Here is a 25251-nt window from a genome sequence, read left to right as displayed (position 1 = left end):
GTAGATTGCGGCAGTGTACGGAGCGGCAGATTAGGGGTTAAAAAATTTTAATAGAGTGGCGGCAATGTGGGGGGGCCTCGGTTTAGGGGTACATAGGTAGTTTATGGGTGTTAGTGTACTTTAGAGCACAGTAGTTAAGAGCTTTATAAACCGGCGTTAGCCCAGAAAGCTCTTAACTACTGACTTTTTTCTGCTGCTGGAGTTTTGTCGTTAGATTTCTAATGCTCACTTCAGCCACGACTCTAAATACCGGCGTTAGAAAGATCCCATTGAAAAGATAGGATACGCAAATGGCGTAGGGGGATCTGCGGTATGGAAAAGTTGCGGCTGCAAAGTGAGCTTTAAACCCTTTCCTGACTGACTCTAAATACCAGCGGGCGGTAAAAACCAGCGTTAGGAGCCTCTAACGCTGGTTTTCACGGCTACCACCAAACTCTAAATCTAGGCCATAGTAATTATTGGCCTAGGTCTGTCACTATTGCTATCTTCCCTAATGTGACCTATTCTGTGTACTCTTTCTACTATGAGTGGTATATCTGTGGGTGGCATATGCAACAATTTGGGTAAAATTTCGGACATAAATAAATTCAAATCTTTGTACTGTGTGCTTTCTGGCAATCCTATTATCTTAATATTATTTCTGCGTGCACGATTCTCTAAATCGTCTACTTTCTGTTGTACCCTGTCATAATTTTTCCTTATATTAGCGATTTTTAACTCATGCCCATTGACAGTGTCTTTCAGGTCAGATATGTACTGTTCAGCTTCTGTCAGCCTCTTTGCAAACTGTCTAACTTTACTTGCCAAGCCTGAAATCTCGAATTTTATCTGGTCAAACTGTGTCAAGAAGATATCTGACATCATTTTAACTAAGGCCTGTGTATCAATTTGACTAATGCTCCCATTAAGTGATTCTGGGACAGTTTCACTGCTTCCTTTTTTTTTTTTAAATCTCCCCCCCCCCCCTTTTTGTTTTTTTCTTTATTTCCTTTTTCCTTACCCTTTTCTTTGAGGTTAGTTACTCTAAATATATATACATATTCTATCGTGAAGGAAAGTTACAGAAGGGGAAAAGAAAAATATAAACTGTATGGTAGTGCAACTTACAATTTGAATTTAGAGTTTAAGACACTGTAAAAAGTAAAAATAATGTGGTATTATAATAATCAGCCACTTACTAATTTTTAGAGAATTCTTGTTCCCACTGTTTTACCAACACTGAAACCACCAACAATATTGAGATCATACACCCACTAAGGTTCTATAGCTGTATTTGTAGCAATTGCTCCTTCGTTAATATAAAGGATTCAACAGGTAACTTAACTATTTATCTAATAAGTAAACAATTACCTATATCTGTATATAAGTGTCAGGTTTTCACTTTTAGGGCTGTACGCATTTTTAATAAAAAATATAAACCAAAAGAGACAGATTTGTGCGTAGGGCTTATTACAGCTTAAATACACCTTGGCACAGTTAATAAGTAATGGCACATTGACACCTGTAAAATCAACCCCATCAGATATATCATCAGACTACCTTTTTCTCAGATCTTAAATATAGGTATTTGATTAGGCTTATTTTCAACCCTAAATGATTTTACTTGTCAAAATATCCCTAAGCACCATATAAAGCCTATGATTATGTTAGGCATTTCTGCTATACTGCTAAGAACACTCTTGCTCCTTTATAGCTATTTAAGTATAGGGTATACTGCAATATAATCTTAATTACCATAAAGTCACCTATTTTACAAATCTATAAACACTCCATTTACATATCTTGATAATCTATATTTGGCATGTTCACCTGTTACCTACATCACCAAGAATAATATTGCTCCTTTATAGCTATTTAAGTATAAGGTGTACTACAGTATAGGCTTATTTGTCAAAAAGTCACATTTTTACAAGTATATAAAACACCATATTAACCACATTAACAAAAAAAGATAAACAATGACATATCTCAAGTAGTAATGTCTATAGATGCGGGTCTATGTACTGTTTTCCTCTTAAAGAGTCATATATAGAGAATCGCAGAGGTACAACCTTTACTAGTCCATCTACTAGATAAACACGTCATCCCTTTAAGAAGTGCAGAGATCAATGTGCCATCATAAAAAAGTTTTGAATCTTAGCCAGGTTGAGTCTTTATACAAAGTCTAATGGCACATGCAAGGATGGTAAAAGTCACTCACATTTGTATATCAAGCCCCAGTGCTTGGGAAACAGAGAAAATGTTACCAGAGTGGTGTGTTATTAAGTCGTTGCCACCTGTTCTCTTGCCGAAGCTGCAATGTTAGCTCCTCTCCTATCTTCCACGCCACTGTAGCGATCTTACAGCTAGGGCAAAAAACTGATGCACACTAGCAGGCCAGACTTGCTTCCCCTGGAGGGGGCTGGAGGCTCCAACTCTCTAGCAGCAATGGCTTGGTCTTCTCTGGCCTTACTGCATCCTGGAGAGCATCACTCCTTCTTTTCATTTCCCCCTGATCCAAGCAGAGCTCCTGGTACATCTGGTAAGTGGGAACCTGCGGGATTTACCCGTTCTCTCCATCTATTCAGCTTGGGCGTGTACGGGAAGCAGGAGATGCAACTGCCAAACCTCTCCCTCAGGCTTGCTTCTTTTTCTCTTTCCTGCTCGTACTTTCTCCTCAGATGCGCTGTCAACAACTTGTTGCACTCCTTGTTTTTTATTTTAAGTTTTAGGGCAAGCAAAAGTACTCCACATAGAGAAAGAATAGAAACATTTATTTTTCGCCTCCTGATCTGTAGAGGACTTTGGGTGTCTTCTGACATGCGGATCTCAGGATCCCGGCCCAGTACCTCAGAATTGGTCCTAGGGTCAGCATTAGGGGGGATGAATTTGCCGTCTCAAGACACACAAGCTTTGGAGCTGCAATTGCCTACATGCTCTGCCCCCAACCGGAAGTCGGTATTGTAACAATGCTTATATTTAATGGTACATAAAGTCATATGTTGTACACAGCATGAGCATTATAGGAACAGTAAACAGTTTGAAGTTTTAATCTAAATGATTAAGGTCCATATTATCAGGCCCATTTATCAAGCTCCGTATGGAGCTTGAAGGGCCGTGTTTCTGGCGAGTCTTCAGACTCGCCAGAAACACAAGTTATGAAGCAGCGGTCTAAAGACCGCTGCTTCATAACCCTGTCCGCCTGCTCTGAGCAGGCGGACAGGAACTGCCGGAAATCAACCCGATCGAATACGATCGGGTTGATTGACAGCTCCCTGCTGGCGGCCGATTGGCCGCGAGTCAGCAGGGGGCGGCGTTGCACCAGCAGCTCTTGTGAGCTGCTGGTGCAATGTTAAATGTGGAGAGCGTATTGCTCTCCGCATTTAGCGAGGTCTTGCGGACCTGATCCGCAGTGTCGGATCAGGTCCGCAAGCCCTTTGATAAATGGGCCCCTATGAGTGGAGTGGTATTTTGCGCTCGCATACCAGCGTTAAAACCGATATAAGTTTTTTGCACTCAGCTCTTGTATTATGAGTTGAAAGTGAACGCTCTCGCATTCACAAAGTGGAGGTAACAAAGAAAATTTGAAAAGTCACTTTTTGCAACATTGCATTCCCCCATAAACTTCAGTGGATTGTGGTTATTTAAAAGTGCAACATAAGAAGATAATATTGTATATTTCACAATCCAATGTACTGTTTATAACAGAATATGTTCTATTTATTCTTAAAGAGATATTAAAATATGATGGATTTTTGCACAAATATATATTTATACCTATACATATATACATGATTATATATTGGTATAGATATATACATATACAGTATATATACACTCACCGACCACTTGATTAGGTACACCTGTTTAATTGCTTGGTAACCCAAATTGCAAATCAGCCAATCACATGTCAGCAACTCAATGGATTTGGGGATCTAGACGTGGTGAAGACAACTTGCTGAAGTTCAAACCGAGAATCAGAATGGGGAAGAAAGGGGAGTTAAGTGATTTTAAACGTGGCATGGCTGTTGATGCCAGACGGGGTGGTCTAATTATTTCAAAAACTGCTGATCTACTGGGATTTTCAAGCACAACCATCTCTAGGGTTTACAGAGAATGGTCAGAAAAAGAGAAAATATCCTGTGAGTGGCAGTTGTGTGGACGAAAATGCTTTTTTGATGTCAGAGGAGAATAGGCAGACTGGTTTGAGATGATAGAAAGGCAACAGTTACTTAAATAACCATCGTTATAACCAAGGTATACAGAATACCATCTCTGAACGCACAACACGCCGAACCATGAAGCAGATGGGCTGCAGCAGCAGAAGACCACCCCGGGCGCCACTCCTTTCAGCTAATAACAGGAAACTGAGGCTACAATTTGCACAGGCTCACCAAAATTGGACAATAGAAGATTGGAAAAATGCTGTCAGGTCTGAAGAGTCTTGATTTCAGCTGCAACATTCAGAACATTATAAGCCAGGAAACAGGGAGGTTTTAAACCAGCGGAGTGTTGTTTTTAGTGTGGTGGGTGTAGGTGTACCAGGGCATTTTATACATTACTAATAAAAGCTATATTTTATTCAGTTTATTTAAATTTAGAAGTTGAGTGCTAAACCCCCTTTCTTTTGCCCCATATTTCTTAAGTGGGGAATTTGTGTTCATAGTATATTTAAGGGTAGCACTAGTTCTGGAATTAGTAGGTCCTTTCCTCTTATATCATTCACAGTGCCAGTAATTCCTTCCTTGTTTATTATTATTCATATGGTAGGGTCAGAATTTTGCATGGATCCATCCTGCCTTGCATCAATGGTTCAGGCTGGTGGTGGTGTAACGGTGTGGGGGATATTTTATTGGCACACTTTGGGCCCCTTAGTACCAATTGAGCATCTTTAAATGCCACGACCTACCTGAGTATTGTTGCTGACCATGTCTATCCCTTTATGACTACAGTGTACCCATCATCTTCAGGATAATGCACCATGTGACTAAGCTCAAATCATCTAAAAATTGTTTCTTGAGCATGACAATGAGTTCACTGTACTCCAATATCCTCCACAGTCACCATATCTCAATCCAATAGAGCACCTTTGGGATGTCGTGGAACGGGAGATTCGCATCATGGATGTGCAACAGACAAATCTGCAGCAACTGCATGATGCTATCATGTCAATATGGATCAAAATGTCTGAGGAATGTGTCCAACACCTTGTTGAATATATGCCACGAAGAATTAAGGCAGTTCTGAAGGAAAAAGGGGTCCAACCCGGTACTAGCAAGGTGTACCTAAAAAAGTGGCTGGCGAGTGTCTCTGGGGCAGTGCCCTCAAAGGTACACCCAATGTACCCTTTAACATGGAAACATACAGCAGAGCACGGCTAAAACAAAATTTGGCTAAGAGGTGATGTTTTCACCTCTTAGCCAATTGCCGTGCGGTAAATCTGGCTCCCATGGGCGCCAAGCCGGATTTACCGCATGGCTATTGGCTAAGAGGTGAAAACGCCACCTCTTAGCCAAAACATTTTTTAGCCGTGGGCTGCTGTAGCAGCTAAAAACGGCGATCGATTGAAACAAATAAAGGAGCTTTCTTTGAAGTATCTTATACTTCATGAATGAAAAAGTGCCCTTTATTTGTTTCAATAGTAAATCCTAGCGTTTGTAAAACACTAGGATTTACTTTCACTATAACTACAGCTTTTTAAGCGCGGAAAGGAATGTTGCATAAAATATTTTTCAAGACTTGTAATATCTGCGCGGTGGAAATTGATTGTGATAAGACCATATTAAGCACGGAAAACCCATACCGCGCAGGTAATCTTGCCCTAAATGTGTAAAAGTTATAATCTTTATGCTCAAAATATAAACATTTAAATGTTAATTTATTGTGTGTGTGCTATTTATAACCAGCAACACAGCGTCAACGAAGATATGGGTTGTTAAGTATTTTTTATTGTTTTGTCCACCTCTTGCATATAACAAACAACCATTGAACAATAAATATTTTGCTGTACGACATGTATGTTGAATTAAAGGGACAGTATAATATAAAATAGTTTTTTCCTTAATGTGTTCCCGATTACTTTTTTTACCAGCTGCAGAGTATAAAATGTATGAGATTTGCTTTTTTAAGACTTATTTGTGTATATGAAGATTAGCTGATTTTTTGTTTTGAAGCCACAACCTAATATAATGGGTTGAGCCTGTAGGTATAATCAGATCTCATCAAATTTGCCAGTTTATAGGCGCACGATAAATAACAAGTTTGCGGTAGCAATTAGGGCTTTGAAAATAAGCCAGATATCAGATCTCTGGTTAATTTTCAATCAAAATGTGCCCCAATTGCCCCCAAAATACAGTGTAGTGTTGTTATTAATAAAAAAAGAAATCTAGATTTTTTTTATTTATTTAAATAACTGTACAAAGCAGTTATAAGGGGTTAAAGTGAGGGGACATGGGGTGTTAGACAAAAAAAATGGCACTGAAAAGTGCCTTTACATTGCGGTCTATGGGGACTGTGTGTGTATAAACACATAAATAAATATGTGTATATTCATATACCTATATATTTAAATTTGCTGCCCATCGCTGCACAACTTACCCCCTTTGCTGCGCCAGGATCTCTGCCGTGTCTCACGGCATGAGAAAGAGGCTCCCATCGGAGCCTATGGAAGAGTTCTCTTATGAGCGTAAAGCTTTCGTGCAATGCGAGCTTGAGGTCACATTCACATTGCACCTAACGTGTAATACCATTGCACATTTGCATTTGCTTGTATTACTAAGGGGGAGCGCAAATATTGCCATTGTGATATTTTGCTCTCCAGTTGTAATCTAGCCCTATGTATCCTAAGTATAATATAACTATTTACCATCTTGGAAAATAATAAAGCTCAGGTGCACAATTTATATGGACTATATGGCAGCCTTGAACCACCCAGCGCTAAATCATTCAAATCATGGTAGCAATTAGCGCTCATAAAATTAACCAGAGATCCGATCTCTGGTTCATTTTCTAAAAGTGCCTCAAATGCCCTCAAAATAGTGTGTATTATAGTTTTTTATTAAAACAAATCTAGCATTTCTTTTAATAAAATAAAAACTGTACTAGGCAGTTTTGGTATTACAAAGTGGAGCCCTAATATCGCTTGAACAGAATCGATACTTAGTGCTCCACTTGTAATTTAGCCCTAAATGTTTAAAAATGCTTTTTGCAGTTTTAATGTATTTGAGCAGAAAGGGCTCCAAAGTGTATAAGAATACATAAATATGTGTAAATACACATATATGCATATATATATATATATATATATATATATATACCAACATACACATATTAATATATATATATATATATATATATATATATATATATATATACAAACATACACATATTAATATATATATATATATATATATACAAACATACACATATTAATATATATATATATATATATATATATATATATATATATATATATATATATATATATTCATTGTTCATAATGTATATGAATTATAGCAGCTATTGGGACATCTATAGGACATACTCATTTATTTATGTGTTTAACCTAGGGTCTACCTAAACCGTTAGCCCTTGGATGCCCCAAAGTATTAGATTATGTTTTTTATTTATATTATTTATATACAAATTCTCCAGTTTGAAAAAAATATTTTTCATAGTTACAGTTGATTATTTCAAGGAAGATATAAATGTATATTTAAATAATGTGACAATGTTATTATCTTGTTAGTTGTATATATATAAGTATATTTGTGTAAGATATTATGCCCTTGTGCATACCACTAACATGCTCAGGTTTATTTGATATGTTAAAGCAACAGATTACGATTTGTAATTGTTACCTTTCCCCTGATTGGTAAATGGTCTGCTTATAGGTGATGATTTTGTTCTGAGATCTTTACCTCTGATAAAGCGCATGTGCGCATGCGCGAAACGCGTCAGGTGTATTCTAGGTCATGCACCTTATCATGAGCAACATTGCTGAATAAAACTTTTGCACAAGCTTTCTGAGTCCGGAGTTCCAGTTCTTCTTCCTCCTTTGGATGCTGAGTTGTATTGCATATAGCGATTGGGATTTCGCTGATTGGTTCTCTGAGGACTTGGCCCTTGCCCGCTTACGACAACAGCCAGGAGGACTTCCTTCCCGTACGTTACACATCACAGAGTGCTAATCGAGCGCCAACGCTCTGACGTCAGAGCACATCGACCATCACGAGGAAACAGAGAGCAGCGGTCTGTTGACATTTCCTGCCGACGCAACTGGGGGTTTGCAGCCTGTTGGTACGTGCCGGTGGATGTTGACTGCATTGACTGACTTTACCTACTGCCTGGTTCAGTGGATGGAATACTTCACAAGATGTGTTTTGGCTTTTAGTGTGTAAGCAGTGACAAGCTATACATTATTGGTGACTCTGAAAAAATTTGCATTGTTTGGAGCTGAAGTCGACCTTGACCTTGACTTTTTAAGTGACTGTGGAACTTTCTTTATTTACTAATGCAAAAGCATCAATCAGTCACTTGCTTTTGAAGTCTCTCTTTGCACAGCAGTATATCATATTTGAGAGTTAATCAACTTTGTTTTACTTAGCTATATTATTATCAATTATTGTTAATAATTGTTACAATTACCTATTTCTTTTTGTGTTTTGTGAAGATTTAATTCATTCCTTGGTAGTTGATCCTTATTGGGCCAAACTTGTGTTTAACTTTGTATATATACATTATTGAGCAATCTCCATAATGGCCACTAGTACAATACCCACAGGGGTTATAGATGAAGGCAGAAGGAAACGAATTATGGAGACAGCTCTTAAAGGTGATACCCTAGTTAGTGATCTCATTCAGGAGGATGACATCACAAGTATTTTTTCTAATTTGGAACAATTGAGGTTTAAAGAAACCAACTTATGGTGGGACATAGAATTTTTGGAATTATATATTTCTGAAAATAAAGTCCCTAGGGGTCTACGCATGAAAAAATGTCCTTCTTTTTGCTCTCAGTAACTTAAAATTTATGGATGAATGGAATGAAAGTCTGACCAACTGCTCCATAATATTAATGAAACAGTTACTGAGACACAAAAAGGAAGAAAGGGAATTGATTCTAATAGACATTAATAAGATTACTGTTGATTTACATCTTTTTCAAACAACACAAAAATATATTGACTACAGTAAAAAACTGAATGAAACTATTGATAATTTAGATACCACTTTGTCTAATCATAAGGTACAGAAATATCACAGGGATCTGAAAGATTACGAATTAGACATAGTTTATTCATGGCAGCAACATAGACCCCGTAGACAAAACAAGTCATATAATTCTAAAAATAAAAATAAATAAAAAAGTAGTAAAAATAAAAATAAAAATGGCACTAATAAACATGTGACATTTTCTAGTATTGAAACTGACTATCCTGATACTAGTGCTTCAAATACTGAGGGGGAACCTCCATCTGATGTTACCCAATCTCAGGGGGGCCTAGTACTAATAGAAAGGAGTTGAAAAATTTAATTAAACAACCCACTCAGACAAGTACACCTAAAAAGAACGAAGCCTCATTTAGTTAGACACCCCAGCAGGGTCAGAAAAACAGCAAAGAAATAGCAGTAATCAATCTCTCTGAATATGAGTTATCTAATGTAGAAATTGATCTTCTCAATAAAGGTTTATCATATGCACCTGCACATAATTTTCGAATTAGTAAACACTTTGATTGATGTCAACAAATTTGTTCGCAAACTAGTTTTAAAGAAACACTTTTTACACCAACAGGATACACAACAATTTGATGAGACTCCTATCTCTACTTCAGTTCAGTTAGTAGGTTTGAAATATACTGATCTAATTGATCTCACTAATTTGATTTTTTTACAAGACACTGTTAGACACATGGATATACTTCAGGACACATGCACCTCTTTTCACTTCAAAAGTACTTCACATTTTGATCCAGTTCACTCTAGATACCAATTATTGGATTTATAGCATAGAGTTGTTGAAAAAGAATTGACTGACCTCTATAGGTCAACAGAACATAATCATTTTTTAAAAATACCACACAATAACATCACTAGAAAACAAAGACAAGCACTAATAAAATTACAGAAGAATGATAAAATAATGATTACCCAGGCTGATAAGGGAGGAGCAGTGGTAGTGCTAAAGAAAAAAGACTATATATCAGAAATTGATTCAAAATTAAGTGACAATAGTCTATATACTAAATTAACATGTAATCCTACCCAGTCGTTTAAAAATAAACTCTCCCACCTATTGGATCATGCGGTTGAACATAATTTCATGGATAAGGACTTAGCCAATTATCTCTTTGTTGATGAACCCAGCACCCCATACTTTCGCATAGGTCCGAAAATACATAAACAGTTGGATAAACCTCCGGGCGGGCCCATAATGGCAAGCAATGGGTCACTTTGCGAGAGGCTGGGGAGCTGGTTGGATCATGTATTACAACCCACTATGTTGGCCCTACCGGGTTATATTAGGGACAGTGCCCATTTAATTTCACAACTCAGAGGTTTAACCTGGCAGGATACTTACACTTGGGCCACCATAGATGTGGCAGCTCTTTACTCCAATATACCCCATTCCCTGGGACTTCAAGCGATTGATGTAATGTTACATAGACATTCTAATTATGGAGACTATTTTATTTCATTCATAATTCAAGTAACTGAATTTTTGTTGCAACATAATTTTTTTATGTTTCAGGGTGACTATTATCTGCAGAGATGCGGTACGGCCATGGGGGCTAAATTTGCCCCCGCCTATGCGAACATCTATATGGGCTGGCTTGAACTCAACCGCATCTTTGCAGATAATTTCCCATACATTAACAATGTGATTTTATACAGGCGTTTCATTGACAATATTATCGTCATTTGGGACAAACAGAATGGTCATATGGTTGACTCATTTATGGAGTTCATGAATGATAATCAATACAATTTGACCTTCACTGCTGAGTCAAGCCCTATCAGCATTCATTTTCTGGATCTATTGATTGAAACTAGACAAGACAGAATAATTTAGGTATACCTAAAGCACAATATCTACGATTACGTAGAAATTGTTCTGAAATAACTCAATACCATGTGCAAGCCCAAGAGCTGACCTCTAGATTAGTAGAGAGGGGATACCATAAAGCATCTCTTAAAAAACTAGAGATACAGATTGCCTCAATTGATAGAAAGGAGTTATTTATATCACGCAAGAACAGATCTAAATTGTTAACTAGTGGACAAAAAGACCCTTTGGAACAGAATATACTATTCATTACAGAATATAGTAGGCAATATCAAGAGATATGTAATATTGTGAAGAATTTAACCATACTAAAGGGAGATGATTCCCTAATAGAAGTATTAACAAATGGGGTAAAATGTGTAGCTAGAAGAGCTCCCACTATTGTAGATATAACCAAGAAAAATTTAGCTGGGAAACCAATTACTGACATTGCCAATACAAACTGGCTTAGCCCTAGACTTGGGTGTTTTAAATGTGGCCATGTTCCATGCAAGGCCTGCACTTGTATTACAGTCACTGATACATTCTCCTTGAGTGTTACAAAACAAGTATTTCACATTAGGGATAGAATCGACTGTAACTCAAAATGTGTTATTTATTTAGTAAATTGCCTTCATTGTTCTAAACAATATGTAGGGATCACGACCCATCCCTTTAAGGACAGAGTGCGTGAACATTTAAGATCCCTTGAGAATAAAGAACCCAAAACACCTGTAGCAAAACATTTTAGACTACATGGTTTTGGATTAAAGCATTTTTCTTGTGTTGGCATTGATATTATTAAAAAACATCCAAGAGGGGGCGATAGAGAAAAGAGTCTTCGTAGAAAAGAGATTTTTTGGATAGTCAAGTTACAAACCAGAACCCCAGAGGGTATGAATAAAAGAATGGATGTGGATCTATTTACCGAATAGGTCAATTACTTTTTTGATTTCCAGCATTAGGTTTATTGGTTAGACCTGAGTCCTTGTCCCATACTAAGATTGTTCCTAGTTTCACACATTTTTTATGTAACATTTTATTATGTTTTATTTTACCTTTTCTTCTTTTTATATAAATAATTTTTTTAGTATCTTTATTGTTAAATGTATCATATTTTTCTTTTTAATATGTTATTTTATTTACTTATTTCTAATATTTTTTTTACTTTTTCATTATTTGTCCACACATTGTTCATAATGTATATGAATTATAGCAGCTATTGGGACATCTATAGGACTTACTCATTTATTTATGTGTTTAACCTAGGGTCTACCTAAACCGTTAGCCCTTGGATGCCCCAAAGTATTAGATTATGTTTTTTATTTATATTTTTTATAAACGAATTCTCCAGTTTGAAAAAATATTTTTCATAGTTACAGTTGATTATTTCAAGGAAGATATAAATGTATATTTAAATAATTTGACAATGTTATTATCTTGTTAGTTGTATATATATACAAGTATATTTGTGTAAGATATTATGCTCTTGTGCATACTACTAACATGCTCAGGTGTATTTGATATGTTAAAGCAACAGATTACGATTTGTAATTGTCACCTTTCCCCTGATTGGTTAATGGTCTGCATATAGGTGATGATTTTGCTCTGAGATCTTTACCTCTGATGAAGCGCATGTGCGCATGCGCGAAACGCGTCAGATGTATTCTAGGTCATGCACCTAATCATGAGCAATATTGCTGAATAAAACTTTTGCACAAGCTTTCTGAGTCCGAAGTTCCAGTTCTTCTTCCTCCTTTGGATGCTGAGTTGTATTATATATATATATATACACACATACATACATACATGCATACATACTGTACAGTTTTGGGGAAATATACAATCCCCTTCTTCAGAACAAACAAACAGTGCTCACATAGTGCTTATATAATAAAACATAAATTGGTTAATGAGTTACCTCCAACTAAAAAAAAATGCCAAGCTTACATAACATCTGGAATGCCTACTAACATGTTATACCACAAAACCAAAAGTAAACCACCATTGTTCTTCTGGTATACAGAATGTTCTTGATTATAAACAGTGTTACATTAAATTAACTTATAAATATATAAACCAAAATAAATTACATTATGTAACAATCAATATTCCATTTGTTAACATTGTCATTATCTTGAATACCATGCTCTTATATATCACACAAATATCACTAAACCTGATGTTTACATCCTGAATAATTTCCGGTATAGCCTTGAGCCCCCGATCGGAAGTGGATTATCCTCACACTTCCGGTACGCGATCGTAAATATATACAATCGTATGTGTATAAACTAACAACAGAGTGATTCTATGTTCTGTGTTCATTGGGCAATAGTTATATCGTAGATCCATAAAAATATGCCTATCAAATTGTAGATCGTACATGTTTCCAATTATTTTAATTCCAGTCTGTATTAGTATCTGCCAATAGGACATTTGACGTCATCTCTACAAATTCTCAAACAATTCCATTATACTTTAAATACATAATTAAGTGGCAGTGCAAAATTACATAACATATTCTACTACACAATTAGGTATTGTGCCTATCTTGTAGACACCAATACCTCCAAAATATATACAATTAATCCCATTATTTTAAATACCCTAGAATTTGATTACTTAAATGTAGCCACCAATCAGAAAACACTACCCAGGGATCTGAAACAAAAATAGTCTGGCTCCTAAGCTTACATTCCCATTTTTTTCAAATAAAGATACCAAGAAAAGAAATAAAAATTAATAATAGGAGTAAATTAGAAAGTTGCTTAAAATTGCATGCTCTATCTAAATAATGAAAGAAAATATTTGGGTTTAATATCCCTTTACGTTTATTCCCCACTGCCTCTGAATAACTCCATCTCAATTCAAGAGCACACCCTGTCTTTTCCATCTCTCTGATGGTATGGTCAAACCACAGATCCTTATTTTCATCTCTCTGATGGTACTGTCAAACCACAGAGCCGTATGATGAGTGCTAAGAGGTTGAATGCATACTGGGACAATGGAGTACTGGGCATTCTTCACATTCATATTGTAGTGTTCTACCAGATAGTTGACATTATCACAGCTGTTAACACATATGTAAGATCAAGCTTAGACATGAGTATCTGAGGGGTTATGCCCTTCAGTGGTTAAAAACTTGGCATTTCTACGGAAGCAGAGGGATTTTGAGTGATAAGTTATACAGACATTAATAGAATGGTGGTCAGACCACATAACTTGGTTTATTATTGGGTTTGAGACTTTGACTTCAGTAGTAAATATAAGGTCTAGTATGTGGCCGCTCTTCTGGGTAGCAGAATGGACATCTTGGGTAAATCCCAGTGAATGCATCATGGAAAGTAGTTCTGTTTCAAATGTGTCTGTTTTATTTTGATATTTCATTTCAAACAACATATTGAGGGTTTAATAGGCTACCATGTTTGACATGAAATTAACAAGATTATAATTAATTTTATTATTTTCTTAGTCCATGTTGATAGATGGATTACAATTATTGTCAAGGATGGCATACAAGATCTACATTTAAAATGTAAAAAGTTCTCCTCAAATATAACATACCAAATCAAGATTACCAGAATAGAGCTACATTAAAAAAAGATTAAAGGAACAGTAAACATTGTCAGTTTTTAATCTAAAATAGTTAGTTATAAGTAATAAAATAACTTTGAAATAGACTTTCATTCTCTATGTTGTCCCTTTTTCATGTAATTAAGCTTGTAGATTTTCTTTTTTTCAGAGCTAGAAATGCACAAAGTAAAATAAATGTATAATAACTTGTATATATAAAAGATAACAGTCTCTTTAGAGAAGTTTATTTTATGTTCTATAATATATTCGCTCAATCAAGAAGGCGTGTCAACTTTTCAGTACCTTTATTTAAGGATAGTCCAAGCTTATATGTCAATAACACAATGCCTCGACTATGTAAGAATCAGGGTAGTCTTCTTTTTCTTTGCGCAAGTAGTGATTAAGCTACTGCTATACTTATGGGTAATCCAAAACACATAGCCAAAAAATTATAAAAAAAAAAAATATAAAAGAAGGCAGACCAACCTCAGATTCAAGTGTAAAATCAATAAGATTTTATATATGACACGCATAATAAATATAAAACACAATAAAATTAAACCATGCAAAACGTGCACTATTGTCAAGGTAGATGGGTTATTTGAATATAAACAATATTTAAAGACAATCTTCTTAGTACCTCAAAGAAAGTGGAGAGAAACTTTCATAATGTTAAAACATATGTATATGTCCCTTTAAGAACAATAGGAGAATTACTCACATGATATAGAGCTACTATAGCTCTAAGTGATGTGCTCAGTACAAAGGGATCCAAAACTGTGATGTTTGCAGGGGATTCCAATATTTATTTACAAAAAATACAAAATAGTTAAAAAGTAAACTCCTTGCTCAATTTAAGGCAGTAGTAATCAGTCATTTTGGGGTCCTAATGTCTTTCAAAGAAAAAACTTCAATCCCCTGTAGCTGTAAAAAGGGTCCGGTATGAAATACAGGTCTCAATGAGCCTGCCCCTCCTTGTGACATAAGACTGTGCCTCTGTGACTTCGACGTATTCTTTACCATTTGGCTTTTTTCAGAGATGTCAGTTTGTGTTGTTAATTGTCCTTTTAAACTTAATCCTTTGTTATCATTGGATCTTCAAAATCTGTAACTCATAAGTTTAATCAGTTGCCATGTGTGTTGCACAATGATCTTTTAGTATAACCTTATTTATCCTTATATTTATTTTCTACATATCAATCATATATATCGACAAACAAAACATGGGGAAACTTCTCAATTAGCCCTTTAGAGACATTACAAAAATAACAACTATACATAACTAACATTTTCTATAAGGGTTCTAGCTTGGATTTGAATCCAGTTCTTTTTGGTCTATGCTAACCATAGCTGGTATAAAGACACGTTCCATTTGTTTATATAATATAAAAACCTTATATATAATAAAAATGCATTTAGAAGAAATTAAAATTATCTTAGCTCATTGCTGTATATGTACAGTCAAAGTCCCCAACACCACTTGGTACCTCATCCCTGGTTGTAAACGTCAGATGGCTGTGAGTGCTGCTTCAACATTCACCATGGTCTGTCTCGGTCGCAGGTTGGAGTATGGTGGCTTCTCTGGGACACAATTTAAACTTTTTTGTGAAGGGTAATATATATATATATATATATATATATATATATATATATATATATATATATATATACATATACATACATACATACATACACACACATAGTATAATTCTAATTAAAAAGACAAAGTAATATAAACTACTATGTGAGGTAAAAAAAACATTCTTAAAAAAAAATATTACATTTGCATTTAAAAATATATGGATCACATGTACAATACACTTATTCCTAACCACAGAAAGGTAAATATTCAATATGTCATTCATTGATATAACCTTACATGGTCTAATGGTCTAACATTTTTAATGGCATCTTACATGATTATGACGTAGATTATAAAGTAAAATGATAAGGTATACACAAGCAGTTTATATTCATGTCAGATGATTAATAATGTATACAATTGAATAGAACCAGGCAGATCTGATTTAATATGTGGGTTATCAGAGTCTTGTACTGCCCTGAAGATTATATGAGTTCCAGGTGATGTAAACTACCTGACATAATCCAAAATGTTTCTCTCTGTCTCAGCTTGAGTAATCTATTGTGATCTAAGATTTCTTTTGGTATCCAATCTACAACCCTAACTTCTCATCCCTCAGTACTGCCGTTATGTAAGATTCTAAAGTGTTCTGCCACATTATGTTTGCACATGGGATTTTGTTATATAGCGGAGATGCTCTGCTATCTTGTATTTTAGTTTTGGCACATTTACATTTTATTTGGTATGTACCATATGTGGAATTGCATGAACATCTATGCTTAATGTTGAATGCTTTAGTATCGTCATGGTAACATGCCATCATTCCTTTCATGTTATTTCTTCTCTGATGATTGCTGATACTTTATTCATAACACTACTAAGGAGGGTTTGGTCATAACCTTAATTCTTTGGAACAAACCCATAGGTACTTTGTCGTTCCATTGATGACCACTATCTGCTCTTATATAACTATGTCTCTCTGTATGTTTAAGAAAATTGTGTTCTGCTACTGTCTGAAATTGTGTCATGAAATAGCACCATATCTAAGAACTTGATTTCATCTTTAGAGGCATTTTGAGTAAATCTCAGGTTTTGATTATTATTATTTAGGTGTAGAATAAAATCAGCGGCTTCTTGTTCCAAATCTTTCCATAAAAAAATGATGTCATCTATGATACCTGATAATGGGCCAGATTACAAGTGGAGCGTTATTTAACACTTCGGCTCGAGCTTTAACTGTGCTAGAAGTACATTTTTTGTTTGCGTCGGTTGCTCTCATATATAAAAGTAAACTTTTTTCGCTTGTGCGCTAATCTGATGAGCACCAAAAGCCGAACTTAGAAAACTGCGCACTATAAGCTATTCCTCCATAGAAGTCAATGGAGCAAAAAAAAGTAGAAAAAAAAACTAACGCCCTACTTGCGCATAAACCCAATCGCATATTCTCATGTGCGCTAGCCCAACATGAAAATATGAACATTTCACTTTAAAATGTTCTTCATATAGAAGAATATGTTCTATTTATTCATAGATAAATATTTTATATATATATATATATATATATATATATATATATATATATGATGTTTTTTGGTATAATATATATATTAATACATATATATATATATATATATATATATATATATACACAGTATATACATGATTGTATATAGGTATACATATACAGATATATATAGGAATATCTATTTATACTATGTGCCGAACATAGGAATGTGAAATATTTACAGTAAATACATAGTTAAAACCTTATACTGAATAAATATGCTCTTACATGTTTTCATCTACTTAACTGCAAAGGACTCCAATGCACTTATATATATGTCAAACTGTCAATATATGTGTACATATGTATTTTATCTTTAGAGATGTATATGAATGTATCTCTATGTTAAAGCCATTTGCCTGCCTTTCTGCCCTTACAACTTTTTTTGTGCAATATTTTTTTAGAATAATTTATATGGTATAACTGTACATTGTAATTTATTTTTGATGTGTTTTGTGACACTTTTTTGTTTTGCAAAAAAGTTAACCAGAGGTCTGAGGACACGCTAACCCGACGAGCGTTAACTTGAATTTAGCTCAATCGATCGGGTTTACTTTCAACTTGTAATTTGAGCGGAAAACCCAACGCACGCAAACACCTACAATAAACCACTTTTCGCTTGCGCATAACTGTTAGAAGTTTTTCCTAGACTATATTAGAAGTATTCCTAGACTAGACAAAGATTTGTGCCATGTGATCAGATTTTGGGTCTATATGTTTATAAGGGGGATGTAGAATAAACCATAGACCCTTTACATTTAGTTTATTTATGAATTAATTACTATGTGCCTGCCAGACAATCAAATTAGAATAACTATCAGGATAATCCTCTCTTTTTTATATATATTTTATTATACAATAAGTGCCTATTGTGAACATAGATATATAATGTTATATGTGCAAGTTAAACTTCGCTTTTTCCCTCACTCAGCAATTATATATTTTTTCTGTGTATTGAAATAATATGTAATATATTGTTTATTTTTTAAGTATTGAATATTTTTACCTTAGGTTTTTGTATATCAAACCTTTTCCCCCCTTGCATGTAATTCTGTTTAACATTATGATTACAAGTTAGAAGGTTATTACTAATAGGCTATATTCTTAAGCATTAAGGGGTTACATTTTGAAGGTTTAAATTTTCGTAAGGGAATCAGCTGTTATCCCTGATGAAGTGCTTGTTCTAAGCAGGAAACGCGTCGGAGGCAGCTCCTGTGTGCTGAGGTTGTAAACTTTTTTTCTGTGTGTGCTTTGGAATCATCGTTTATTGTTTTAACTATGTTTAAATAAATCATTTGGATTGTAATATTATCTCTACTGGTACAACCTGCAATTCCTTCGCTTTCTTTGTATGGTGCATAACTGTTAGGGCTCCACTCATAATCTGGCCCAATATATTTGGAGTAAGGGTTATTATTCCAAACACAGTCATCTTTAAATTGGGACATCTATCTGTTAGCACATGAGAGGGCAAAGGTCATTCTCATTGCCATCCCCTGGATTTGTGAATAAAATATTCACTCAAAGAAGAAATAGAGATAGGAACACACCGTGCTAACCTTCTATATATCTTTCCATAAGATAGAAATGTTCGAGAAATAATTTCGAAAAGCTGAGCTATACAAATATGTGTTAAAGATGCTTCATCTGTTATATGGAATTCTGGGATATTCCCGCACTTTTATTACTATATAAAAATTTCACTAAAAAAAAACTTTAAAAAATACAACTATTCTAAGTGTAACTTTAAAATGTATGGCTTCTGCGTGCTTGGGTGAGTAAAAAATACATTTTCAGTTTATGAGCTCTGGCGTAAAAACTTCATTGGCTTTGCTAAAAGTAATTATACAATTGAATTACCTAATGATTTTGACCTTCTTTCCCAATAATTTTCTTTAAAGTTTCTTTAACTTCTCTATTTTTTAGACTATAAATTAATGGGTTTATCATGGGGATTATTATTACATAAATTATAGAAACATATTTCTGATTATTTGCTAAATTATCGGCTGAGGAACCAGAGTACATGATCATTGAAGTACCGTAACATAAAATGACCACAGTCAAATGGGATGTGCACGTAGAAAAAGCTTTACTTCTTTCAACAGAATCAATCTCTAATATGGATTGAATAATACAAATATATGATATCAAGATTAATATGAAAGGTACAAGAATTACAATGAAACTGGAAATAAATATCATCAAGTCATTGGGATAAGTACTGTAACATGCCAATTTTAGAAGTGCTAATGCTTCACACATGAAGTGATTAATTAGGTTAGGGTTACAAAATAAAATAGGCATTGCTAGTGACGGGATAATCGTTAATATAAAACTGCCAATCCACAAAATGGCTGTCAACTGATAGCACACTCTCCATCTCATAATAGTTGAATAGTACAGTGGATGGCAAATTGCAACATATCGATCGTATGCCATAATTGCAAGGAGAAAGCATTCTGCTCCCCCAATATATAAACTAAAATGTAATTGTAATAGACAATCAACAAGTGGTACAGTCCTCCTTTTAGATAGCATGTTACGCAAAAATTTAGGTACAGCATTTGTTGAATAACACAAATCTATAAATGATAAATTACAGAGAAAGAAATACATAGGTGTATGCAAATTGTGATTTATTATTATTATGCAAATGACAAGAATATTTCCAATACATGTTACTGAATATATGGCAAAAAATACTAAAAAAAGTATGACATTAATTCTCAAGTCCACAGAAAATCCCAGCAAAATGAATTCAGTAGCTAAGGTAAGATTCTTATTTTCCATCCTACAGAATCTTGCAAAAATAAATCAGTGTTTTTAAATGACCTGTTAGGAATAAAAAAAGGTGTATTATAAAGCACATAGTGTTATGTAGCATAGACAGTACAATGCAAACCAAGGGGTAGATGTATTATGCAGCGGATGCTGCAATCTACGCTGATAGTTTCAGGTCTGCCTGAAACTGAAGTTAAGATGCAGTGGTCGTAAGGCCGCTGCTCCTTAACTTGTCCGCCACATTTTACGATCGGGATGATTGACACCCTCTGCTAGCGGCTGATTGACCGCGAATGTGCAGGGGGCGGCATTGCACAAGCATTTCACCAGAAAAGCTTGTGCGATTTCAAATGCAGACAGCGTATACTGTTGGCATTTAGCGAGGCTGAGCGTACATGATTAGCTATAGCAAATCATGTCCGCTCAACCTTTAATAAATCTACCCCCAAGCCTTGACTCAAAGCCCATGTTAAACATGTTTTTTTTCCTACTTCTGCGTGTTACATGTGTGCAAATAATTTTATAAGGGGAACAAATAATAATAACAATAATAGTAATGAAATTAAACATTAAAGTGACACTAAACACTAAGGGCTAGATTACAAGTTGAACACAAAATATCACTTTTGCAAAAGCCATATTTGCGCTCAACTGAGTAATATTAGTCCACGCAAATGTGCACTGGTATTACGAATTAGGTGCAATGCGAACGAGAGGGTGCTTCCATAGGCTCCAATGGTAGCCTCATTCTGATGCTTTCATACACGGCACAGAACATAAGCACATTAGTCATGAAGCGATGGGCAGCAAATATAAATATATATGTGTGTTTATACACATTTTAACACATAAGTATGTATATATATATAAGCATATATATATAAATTTACAGGAAACACACAGCTCTTATAGACCGCTATGTAAAGGCACTTTTCCCGCCAACTTTAAACCCCTAAAAACTGCCTAGTGCAGTAGTTTTTTATTTTAAGACCTTTTATTTTGGGGGCATTTGGGACACTTTTAGAAAATTAACCAGAGAGAGAGAATACAAAATATTAGTGAAAAACGAGAATAATAAGCAATGATTTTACTCTCCTTAGATGCACCTTGCTAAGTTTCTACTGACCCAAACTACTCACTCCAAAAGAGTCCCAATAGTTACTAAGAAGAGCTTGCAGAAAAATACAAAAAGGAAAACTGTGGAAAATTGAAAATGGTAGCACAAAAAGAAAACAACTGACTCCGTTTAAAGGGACAATCAAGTCAAAATAAAAGTTTCATAATTCAGGGCATGCATTTTTAAACAACTTTCCACTTTACTTTTATCATCAAATTGTATTTGTTCTCTTGCTATTCTTTGTTGAAAGCTAAACCTAGGTAGGCTCATATGCTAATTTCTAAGCAGTTGAAGGCCTTTATCTCAGTGCATTTTGACAGTTTTTCACAGTTAGACAGCAATAGTTCATGTGTTTCATATAGATAACATTGTGCTCACTCACGTGAAGTTATTTATCAGTCAGCACTGATTGGCTAAAATGCAAGTCTGTCAAAAGCAGTGAGATAAGGGGGCAGTCTGCAGTCACTTAGATACAAGGTAATAATAGAGGTAAAAAAATATTAATATAACCGTGTTAGTTGCAGAAAACTGGGGATGGGTAATAAAGGGATTATCTATGTTTTAACCCCTTAACGACCAAGGACGTACGCCACACGTCCTCAAAAAAAATACCGTTAATGACCGAGGACGTGTGGCGTACGTCCTTGGTCTGGAAAGCAGCTGTAAGCGATCCTGCTCGCTTCCAGCTGCTTTCCGGTTATTGCAGTGATGCCTCGATATGGAGGCATCCTGCAATAACCCCCCTTGGCCATCTGATGCAGAGAGAGCCACTCTGTGTCCCTCTCTGCACCGGACATCGATGGCCGGTATCGTTGGTGTGTGGGAGCTTACGTGGGAGGCGGGTGGCTGGCCATCGATGCTCTGTGTGGAGTGGAGGGGGGCGGGATCATGGGCGGTACCTACAGGGGCGCGCACGGGAGCACGCGCATGCACGGGGGTTGGTGGCCGGGCGCGTGCACAGGGCGGGAGCGGGTGGGAACCACTACACTACAGAAAAAAAATAAAGTTAAAAGTAAAAAAACGAATAATTTTTAAAGCATTAAAAATTGAATCTAAGGGATCTGGAAGGGGTTGGGGGTTGGTCTTGGTGGGGGGGAAAGCTATTCTACAGAAAAGGGCATTTTTTAAAAAAAAAGGCACATTTTTTACTAAACTGGGTACTGGCAGACAGCTGCCAGTACCCAAGATGGCGCCCATTAAGGCAGAGGGGAAGGGTTAGAGAGCTGTTTGGTGGGGGATCAGTGAGGTTGGGGTCTAAGGGGGGATCCTACACATCAGCATATGTAAATATGCTTAAAAAAAAAGGCCAAATACCTTTTATTTTAGTACTGGCAGGGTTTCTGCCAGTACTTAAGATGGCGGGGACAATTGTGGGGTGGGGGAGGGAAGAGAGCTGTTTGGGAGGGATCAGGGGGTCTGATGTTTCAGGTGGGAGGCTGAGCTCTACACTAAAGATAAAATTAATCCTGCAAGCTCCCTACAAGCTACATAATTAACCCCTTCACTGCTAGCCATAATACATGTGTGATGCGCAGCGGCATTTAGAGGCCTTCTAATTACCAAAAACCAATGCCAAAGCCATATATGTCTGCTATTTCTGAACAAAGGGGATCCCAGAGAAGCATTTACAACCATTTGTGCCATAATTGCACAAGCTGTTTGTAAATAATTTCAGTGAGAAACCTAAAATTGAGAAAAATTTAACGTTTTTTTTAATTTTTTGTAACTTTAGCTTGGGGGTTTGTATTTTTTAAACACAGACTGCCCAATAGGCAGGCTTATCACCTAGTTAAATAAATAATAATAATATTTGTTTATATTCAAAGTAAACTGTATTTATGTCAGTATAAAGTCTGCTTAAATTGACATTCTGCAAAAATATAAAAATAAAGAATATTTAAAGGGGCGATAAACACCTTGAGATTTTAATATAAAGGGCCCCATGTACCTAATAATGTACCGCTGCTTGTTACATTGCTGAAATCAGACTTTCATGAGTAAGCCTGACCTTTAAGGGCTCAATGGCAGCCTACACTGCTTAGTACTCGGAGTCCAAAATGTTTACTTATGCATAGTGAAACAACTTTGCAGTATACTTTCATGGTTTATTCTGCCCACTTTTCATGTAATTTGGCTCTAAAAATTATGAATTTTCTAATTCTTAGAATTTTAAATCCACAAAGTTTACTTTTCTGGGATATGCCTGCTGCATACCTCTCTCTTATTGGGTTTAACATATTACACAAGCAAACCAATGCATTTTATACTAACATAATAGCTATAGCTTACCTTGTCAGCTGCAGACGCAAGCCCAGATCATCTCCTTCAAATGAGGCAAGTGGTTGCAGCAAACAAGATGATTTTTTAGATCCGTATCTGTGCATATTCTTCTTTATACTAGTGTCTATTACATGCAGTTATATGGAAATTGTTCTACGCTGTCCCTTTAATGAAAATGCCAGTATCTAAGCATTGCCTTTGTGTATAGAGTGAGAATGATAAGATAATAAGGTCTCCAGATGATGTTTTTAAGGACAATGGGCTCTGGTTTCAATGAACAGTCATTTCAAATTCAAAAATAAATGTAAAGGAGCACTTTCAATACATTGAATGCTCTGCAATTGGAAACAAATTGTATAGTGCAGTGTCCCTTTAAGAATATTATTTTAAAGAAATATTGTAACAAATAAGACATTTATACAGTTAACCAGTTATCAAATAATTTTATCTAAGGTGATAATAATAACAATAATAATAATATTATATTTTTGTGTAGATACTACATTTTAATTTGCAGATTTTTTTGTATACAGGTTATTTTTTTAATGTAATTTAATGTTTGAAAAGTTAACAGTCTATATATTTTTAGAATATGTATATATTAAATATTACCTACGTTTTTAGTTTTTCTAATCCTCACAGCATGCTAGTAGGTCTAATCTTCTGCTTGCGAAAGTCACACAAATCTACATTATGTGCCTTACTTTACAAAGGTAACATAGTGTGCCATATGTTGCTTACATTAACCATTTATAATCTATAGGTTAATATTATTAAATGACCACTCAATGCAGTAGAATTGCATAATTATCAAGTGCACAATAGAAAGACAAGACAATAGCACCTACTCTAAAATTCAAATCTGGCAAATAATTTTTTTCTCCCCTTTTCCAGCCCCCTATATCATGTGACAGACATCAGCCAATCACAGACTACGTATACCCTGTGAGCTTGTGCACATGCCCAGTAGGATCTTGTTCCCCAGAAAATGTGCAAAATCTGATAATGAAAGAAAAGTGTCTTAAAACTGCATGTTCTATTTAAGTCATAGAAGTTTATTTTGACTTGAGTGTCTCTTTAAGTTTAAAATGTAGAAAATGTATAACATAAAGTGTGAAATATGAGGTATTTTAATAATATCAAATTGAGTAGCTGTTTATATCAACACACGTTTTTTTTGTTATAAAAAATAATAGGCCCATATCAGTATCAATTGTATTCCACTATACCAATTGATAAAAAAGATCCATCAGCAAAATATATTGGATCACAATAAAGATCAGTGAATACTAGTAGTAACATGAAAAAGGAAGGATCAATAT

Source organism: Bombina bombina, chromosome 4 (assembly GCF_027579735.1).
Source record: "Bombina bombina isolate aBomBom1 chromosome 4, aBomBom1.pri, whole genome shotgun sequence".
NCBI lineage: Eukaryota > Metazoa > Chordata > Amphibia > Anura > Bombinatoridae > Bombina > Bombina bombina.
Note: the sequence above shows the minus strand (reverse complement) of the source record.